The sequence below is a fragment of the Cibotium barometz genome, chromosome 25, assembly GCF_041138505.1.
Source record: "Cibotium barometz isolate CiBa-2024 chromosome 25, ASM4113850v1, whole genome shotgun sequence".
In the NCBI taxonomy this organism is placed as follows: Eukaryota; Viridiplantae; Streptophyta; class Polypodiopsida; order Cyatheales; family Cibotiaceae; genus Cibotium; species Cibotium barometz.
Genome location: NC_141070.1, coordinates 25,786,084 through 25,794,280, shown reverse-complemented (window position 1 = coordinate 25,794,280; position 8,197 = coordinate 25,786,084).

Here is an 8,197-nt window from a genome sequence, read left to right as displayed (position 1 = left end):
TGAACTTTATGAAACATCTACTCTGATTAAAAATATGTTACAAAATGCTTAGCAAGTAGGAGAATGCAAGACTAGAATTTGCAACTCTGCCCTGGGCCTCAAAACTGATGGCCTACATGGTACCTTGGCCTTCAAGCTCATCACTTAACAAAATTTACTTGAGGTTGCAGACTCTCAGCTAGTGGTCATTGGCCCAATGCCAAAAAACCCAAAGTTTAAAGGTCGGCTTCTTTTAATGGACCAACTCCCTGGCTATTGCTAATTCTTCATATCTTTTTTTTCCCTACATATTTTTTCCCCCCTGTTTGGCTTAGGCTCAAGATCCTCCTGTAGATCTTGTTTTTCACCGTCCTCAACTTAGCATTGCTTGGCTTACAATGTAGCCCTTGAACATGAATTCTAGCTTTGCAAAAAAATCTCTAACCCTTCAACCCCTCCTATTGCCACTCAAGCTATTCTAGCTTTACATTAATGATCTTAAATTCCAGGCTTTATTTAGTCTCTTTCCATGATACTAAGGCCATTTAGTCTCGTACTTTGAAGCTTATTGATGTCACTCAATGTAGTCTTCTTTTGAACCAAAGGAGATGGGAGAAGTGACTCCCCGTCTAATCCCAAAGACTTTCATGTTCTTGTACTTCTAAAGGTTCAAACAAGCAATGCAAAACTTCCATCTTCCATCCTATGGATTGACCATGCCTTATGGTTCATCCTTAATTAAGGATTAAAAGCTTCTTTGGTGTCAGTACTCTATAAGCTAGGCTCTTTTCTTTCCTTGTTTTGATTAAATAAATTACCTAAGGATCTCCTTTTCTCCCTTGCCACTTTCCATCACTTTCGTGTCATCCTTATTGCAATAGCCAAATCCACTCCCCATCAATTGACTTCCCTTTTGATTCCATTATCTCTAGCTCTAAGAAGAGACCTCCTCCTTTTGACTCCAAGAGACCTCCTCCTCTCCCAAATAAATCGAATATCTCCCCCTCATGTTTAATTCCCAACCTTCCATAAGGGAAAGGACTTGAATGCTCAACTGCCTCTACTAAGGATGGAAATGGTAGGTAGTGAAAGGGAGTGATGGAGATCTTTTTGCGTCTATACACCCGTCAATTTTACCCCTTCCTCACCATGGCTACCCTAGTAGAGTCACATCATTGCTGCCATGCACTCACTCCTTGCAATGCACCTTTCCCTTTTCTTGTGTGTAAGTCTATTCACTATTCTTTTTTCACTCACTTCTGCACATGCACTCACTCCTTCCAATGCACCTTTCCCTTTTCTTGCGTGTAAGTGTATTCTCAACATTTCAGAACCCTCCTTTTACCTTGTAGAATGAAGGCATTGAAGGGCCCCACTTCTTCTCCCCCAGTCCCCAATACCTCCCTCCCTCCCTTCCTCTCCCTCTCCCCCTCCCCCCCTCCTCCTCCTCCTCATCTCCTTCCTCCCCCCCCCTCCTCCTCCTCCTCATCTCCTTGGTCATGGAACATAACTATAGCCCTTCAAAATTGACCGGTTGTAGACTTGAAAATCACTAGAAACTATACAAATGTTGGGATTTATAACTAAAATGTACAACTTTTATCCATTAGAATTAAAGGCGATGTCGAATTTAAACTGGGATTTCTGAATTTAAAATTACACTACAAATGGGGTTATGTGAACACTGGTCCCTATCCTGATTTCAACCTTTTAAGGTGACTCTTCAACTATTGTAATAGGCCCAAAGAGAAATCTTAAAAGAGTCAAAGAAAGCATAAGTGCTAGAGGAAATGAAAAAAGCAAAAGAGTTGGAGGTAACACATAAAAATGAGATGAAGATTTAGTTCAAACTTTTCAACTCTCTTCTTGTCGAGCCCAAAAGCCTCCAAAAGCCTCCCCTAAGTAGGATATCGCTTCGATAATCCATCAAGTAAAGTGTCAACCCATGCTCCCCACTACATGGAGGCTCCCATCATTGCCACCAACATCACCAATTGCATGACAATGAGGTAGTATATTCTACCTTGCTCGCTTGGTGTTCAATTCATATTTAGTTATAATCTTGTGCAAAAATCCTCATCAAGGATACCACAACCCTATTGACCCTCAAACTCTCCCCCCCGCGACTTGGCAAAACTAAACTAAAGGTTGACTACGATATAATATGTTGCAAAGTTAACACAAAGTAGATAATGCTCACACCTAACCTCTTCAATCTACTTACCATTGCCACTAGATCCTCGCCACACTAAAAAACCCATCTTAAGATATGGATCCTAAGTTTGTATCCCCTCTATAACTAAGAGTACTAGTAGCCGATCACATGAGCTACAACAATAGAAGAACATTTCAAATTAAAAGAAAGGAGAGAGAGAGAGAGAGAGAGCACTCTATTGGTTGTAAAAAACAAGCACACCCAAAGCGATGTTAAAATTGAGCTTCATTGACACCTCCAATTAAAGAGCGCTAGTACAAGTGCAACAATATAGAATCAGAAAATGCAAGATAAATAATAACTTCCATTCTTGTTTTAATGGTTGTGTCCTGGTTCCACTAGAATCCCCCTTGCAATTTGCTTTACTAACCCTTTTTCTTTTTATGGCCTCTAACCCCACACCCATTAACGTTTGAATATTAGCTCTTTTAGTACTAACAAGATCACTAGTGATTGATTGCTCCAAAAATAAGAATCAATGATTCTCCTAGGAGTAACAAAATGCAAAAGCCTCCAAAAACAAGAATCAATGATGCTCCTAAGCCTCCAAAAGTAAGAATGAATGATACACTAAGTCTCCAAAGCTATCACCATGGAGTCACTCACACCTTTGCTGCATAGGACAATCACTCTCTCTCTCTCTCTCACTCTCACACAAGCATGAATCATACAAGCATAAATGACATAATGCTAGAATGCTCTCACTCCTTCAATCCCTCTCAAGACACAAAGGGAGAACTCTCAATAGCACAAAGGGGATTGTATCAGTGATCACGGCTCACATTTTATCAATGAGGTGATTGATCATTTACTTGCAGGGTTCCTAGTAATCCATCGAAAGTCATCACCTTATTACCCATAGGCCAATGGTCAAGTAGAGAGTATAAACAAGATTGTGTACTATCTTGACAAAAACATTGGAAGCAAATCGAACAAACTGGGAGCATAAGCTGACAGCAGCCCTCTGGGCCTATCGCACATCATATAAGGTAGCCACGGGATATACTCCCTTTCCTCTAGCTTATGGGGTTGAAGCAGTTATGCCCATGGAATACCTAGTCCCAAGCTTAAGGATTTCCGTACAAGAGCGTCTAACGAAGAATGCATTAGCCGAAAGACTGATTGACTTGGAAAAGCTGGATGAGACTAGGTTGATGGCATCACATGGGCTCATGGTTGAAAAACTACAGAGGAAACGTTGGTTCGACAAAAACCTCAAGCAAAAAGAATTGGAAATGAGGGACCTTGTCCTCATGTATGGTGTCAGTGGCACTAGGAAAAAGAAACTTAAATACCAAGGTCTGGGATCATTTCGAGTGTTGGAAATCACACCTCAAGGATCTGTCCGAATTGAAACTATTGACAGAATCCAAATGGAGGGTTATGTCAATGGAAGTAAACTTTTAAAAAAATATTTTGGACCACTAACCCAAGAGATGCTCTTGCAAGAACATCTCTTAAAACAACAGAAACAGCTTGCAAAAGAAAAAATCCAACAAGCACAAGAAGAGGCTAAGGCTAGGGAGGCCAAGGCCAAACAATTAACGCACAAAAGACTGATACATGTCCATGTATGGCATCTGTGACCCTTTTGGACGAAGGGGAACTGAATATTGAGCCAACGCGACTCAAGGTGGGATTGACTATAGCTAAGAGCCATGCAACAAGTATTGCAATAATCGATACAGGGTCAAGTCATAACTTGATCTCCTATGAGACTTGGGTAGCATTAGATAAACCACATCTTGAACCCACTGATGCACAGGTTCATAGCGCTCATTTAACAACCACAAAAGCCAAAGGATATTTAAATGTTAATATTTCCATCAAAAATAATTCCTTGGTCGAAAAGGTGGTTGTCATGCCTGCAGGTTCCATGGAAGAAGAGATGATTCTAGGACGATCCTGGATCTGTGCCAATAAATGCAATATCTAATGGGAAGAGAGAACATCATTGCTAAGCACAGGCGAGAAGGTCATGTCCATACCCTTATGGAACTCGACAAACAAAGAGAAGCACGTCATATCTGATGAGCAGACAACGAGTACAAAGGCATCACCTCAGAAAACAGCACCAGCACCCGTTCCGAGAAGCTCACCCACACCATACCCAACATCTAAGGGTATGCAGAATTGGGTGCCTAAGAACCTACTTAAGGGTCAGCCAGTCAAGAAGGACACCAAAATAGTATAAAAATCCAAAGAGGAACCTGCACACAATTCAAAAGTCTGACCTTGCCAACACGAACCAAGTGGAAGGACTCCAAGCATCTGAAGAAAATCCAAGGATTCTGTAAGCAATGGGTCTAGAAGGACTTATTGCAAGCACAAGGCTACTATCAAGGCAATGCAAAAATATGGGTAACCAAACCCAATCAATGGTCAATACCGTAAATAGTTTGAATCATTAACAAGAGGGAGGTAGGAGGGTTCAACATCAACTCCCACCCCAAGCTAGCACAACGCCAACTCCTGTGTGGAGGAAGAAGAAAAAATCAGCCAATTGGGATGAGGAGGGCCAAAGCAGCACCAGAAGTACCCACCCTAGCTACAGAGCCAAACAAGGAATCCAAAGATAAAGGCAAGGACGTTCAGCAGGGAGATACAGATAGGAGCCCAGAAGTTCAGCAGAGAGATGCAGACAGAAGCCCTCCACCACCAGAAACAATGACAACATTGTTCAGTTGGGTGGAAGGAACAATAAAAAACTCCCACATGGAACTCAAAAGACTACATCACAACGAATGCCCAACAAAGCCCAGGTGAACCCTTGGTTCTCATGGCAATAAACAAACAGGTATCCAATGTTTGCACACATGGGTATGAGGTAAGCTCTGTACCATTCACTCATCATGTGCATGATTGATTGCTTGAGCATAACGAAAAGAGAAAAATTTGATCTTATGCACTCTGACGTGAAACTGCAGAAAATGGTTTCATGCCATGAAAAGGTCTGACGTGAAACTGTAGAAAATGGTTTCACGCCATGAAAAGGTCCGACATGAAACTACAGAAAATGGTTTCACGTCGTGAAAAAGTCCAAAACAATTCATGTCATGAAACGGTAATTTTCATGTAGCCACGCGCAGCGCCATGTGGCTTCCTTTCATTAAGGTAGCCGCACTGTCCGATGGCTGCTTTATAAAATCGAATTCTCTTTCTTCTTTCGTCATTTCATCGTTTACGATTATCGATCTTCTGTATTCGATTGCGTGCGCATCTCCGAGCTCCCATGATCTTCTTGACCATTCCCTTCAAGGTGGGAGCTTGACTCTTATTTTCTTTTCTTTTCTTTTTGTTGTTTTTGTTGTTGTTTTTTGCAAGGAATTATAGGCATCAATTATATTGTGGAAATCATCATTAATCGTTTCTCACTCATTCACGAACGCATAACATATGCACCAAAAAAATCATACAAGTATAAAAATGCTATATGTAGATTCACGAACACCGAATCTTAGTTACACAACAGTTACAACCCCTTTTACGGGTCTGCGCTATCATGACTTAAACCATTTCATGGGTCTACATTTTCACAGCCCAACCATTTCATGACCCTACCCATTTCACGAGTGCATTTTCACGACCATACCATTTCACGACCCAACCATTTCATGGCCCAATCGTTTCACGACCCAATTGTTTCATGGGTCTGCATTTTCACAGCCCAACCATTTCACTCACGGGTCTGCGTTTTTATGGCTCAACCATTTCACGGGTGCGTTTTCACGGCACAACCATTTCACAGGTCTGCGTTTTCATGGCCCAACCATTTCAGAACCCAACCATTTCACAGGTTTGTGTTTTCACGGCCCAACCATTTCATGACCTAACCGTTTCATGACCCAACTGTTTTATGACCAACCATTTCACAGGTCTGCACTTTCCGAGTCAACCCTCTTCGCACCCTGCTGATTCATGCCATATGCTGATACTAACATACAATTACTTCTACACTAACAAACTCTCTAACCTATTCGACATCAAATATATATATATATATATATATATATATATATATATATATATATATATATATATAAACATATGTATATACAAAAAAAAGATGGTATCAAGCCCCACCAGTCATGAGACTGATCCCTTGTGACTGTACAGATGTCAACCTCCGAGTCCAAAGCACACGAAACCCCGGTCGCATCACAAGCTGCAAATTCTTCCCCGAACAATCGACACAGAATTATGTGCAGAATACCTGAAAACTTACAAGGGAACCAAAAGAGGGAGAATCACAAATGCCGATGGCACCACTGAAGAACTCATCACCGAGGACTTGATAAGAGAATCTCTACACCTTCCAGCTACAACTAGACACCATCCACCACAACATTGACAAGATGCCATTGGAAGCCATGCTCAAGAAGCCATCATACAATTCAAATGGTGCTTAGTATGAGAATATTAGAGATGAGGCAATAGCAAAAGCTTGCAAAGCAATATCTTTGATGCTGCAAATAAAGCCAGTAGACAAATACAACAGGGTAAGCCTCAACAAAGTTTCCAAGGTAGATGATTGGGCATATTACCTACACAATGAGATGGAGAACTATTTAAAAGCCCACCGGTTAAAGCTAAGTAACCCATACCTCCTCACACAGGGCCTCAACCATGTAGCGAAAAGGCCTCTCAAAGCGCCCAAACCAGAAGAACGAATGCAGTTAGCACTACTATAGGACCAACCCCAAATAAAAACTGGAACTGAAGAAGAAGGGCAAGCCATCTTAATGGAGACACAGGACATCATCAAGAAGATCAAGAAAGACCGCAAAGAAAACAGATAAAAAGATGCGGGGAATTCTCACTGATGTCACAGTAGAGTCACAAAGAATAGAGGAGAAAGTAGCCATAGAGATCCGAACTTACCAGGAGGCACCAAAGGAAACTCTCATCTCCTCGTAAGGATTCTACACTGGCAGACACACCAATTGAAATAGCTCTAGAACCGGCCACACTCATGTAAGCTGAAGAAACAAGAATTAAAGAGGCAGCCACGGCCCAAACACCAGCTGAGGGACCCATGGAAGCAAGCAAATGCCAAAGATCTCCAGAGCCGTCAAGTCCAAGCAAGTGGAGACGATTAGAAGATGAAGAAGGGCTACCACAGCTTGCCTCGTTGCACAACATCAATTACCAACAATTCTTGCAGGAGGAGGTTGTCCAGGGACTTGATGAACTCCTCAATCAACCACTAACTGGGCTGGAGAAAGAATCAGGAACTAATACACTAAGGAAGCAGGAGCAAAAATTTTGGCGATGCCATCTCCTCACAACATCTCCTCACAACCCATATGCTCCATGACCGCAACAATGCACTCTGGAAGCAAGTCAAGGAAACATCAGCACAAGTGCAAAAGTTACAGGCAAACCTAGAAGCAATGGAGTCAACACACATGGAAGTTATTATAAAAAGTTTGAAGGCTGCAGAAGAGTAGGAAAATTAGTACACATCCCTGGAAAATAATAACCTTGTGTTAAGCCAGACCATAGTCCAAAAGATCAAAGAGAATGCTGATCTCAACGCTAAGCTAGAACAAACAAAGTAACAACTCCAGAAAGAAGTGAACCACACAAAAGAAATCATAGCACTACATGCATAACAAACACAAGTCTTCCAGGAAAATGCTAGGGCCAAGGAAGAAGTGCTGCAAAACCAAATCATGCAGCTAACAGCATAGCTCAAAGCAGAGGAGGAAAAGGCAAATCGACTACAACAAGAATGAGAACTAACCAATAAGGCTCATGTAGAGAAAATCCGAGCCCTTAATGAAACCATAAGCGCAAGCCAGGCGGAAGCACACACAAAAGAGCTGGCACACCAAGAGACAGTGATGCTGCTCACTCAACAGCTCCAAGAGACTCAGAACCGAGCAACCCAAAGACTCCAAGAGATTACTGCATCTCAGAAAAGGGAAGCAACCGCTCAGTGGGCCCAAGAAGTTTCCACAAGACAATTTCAAGACTTAGATGCTGCAAGGATGATTAGAG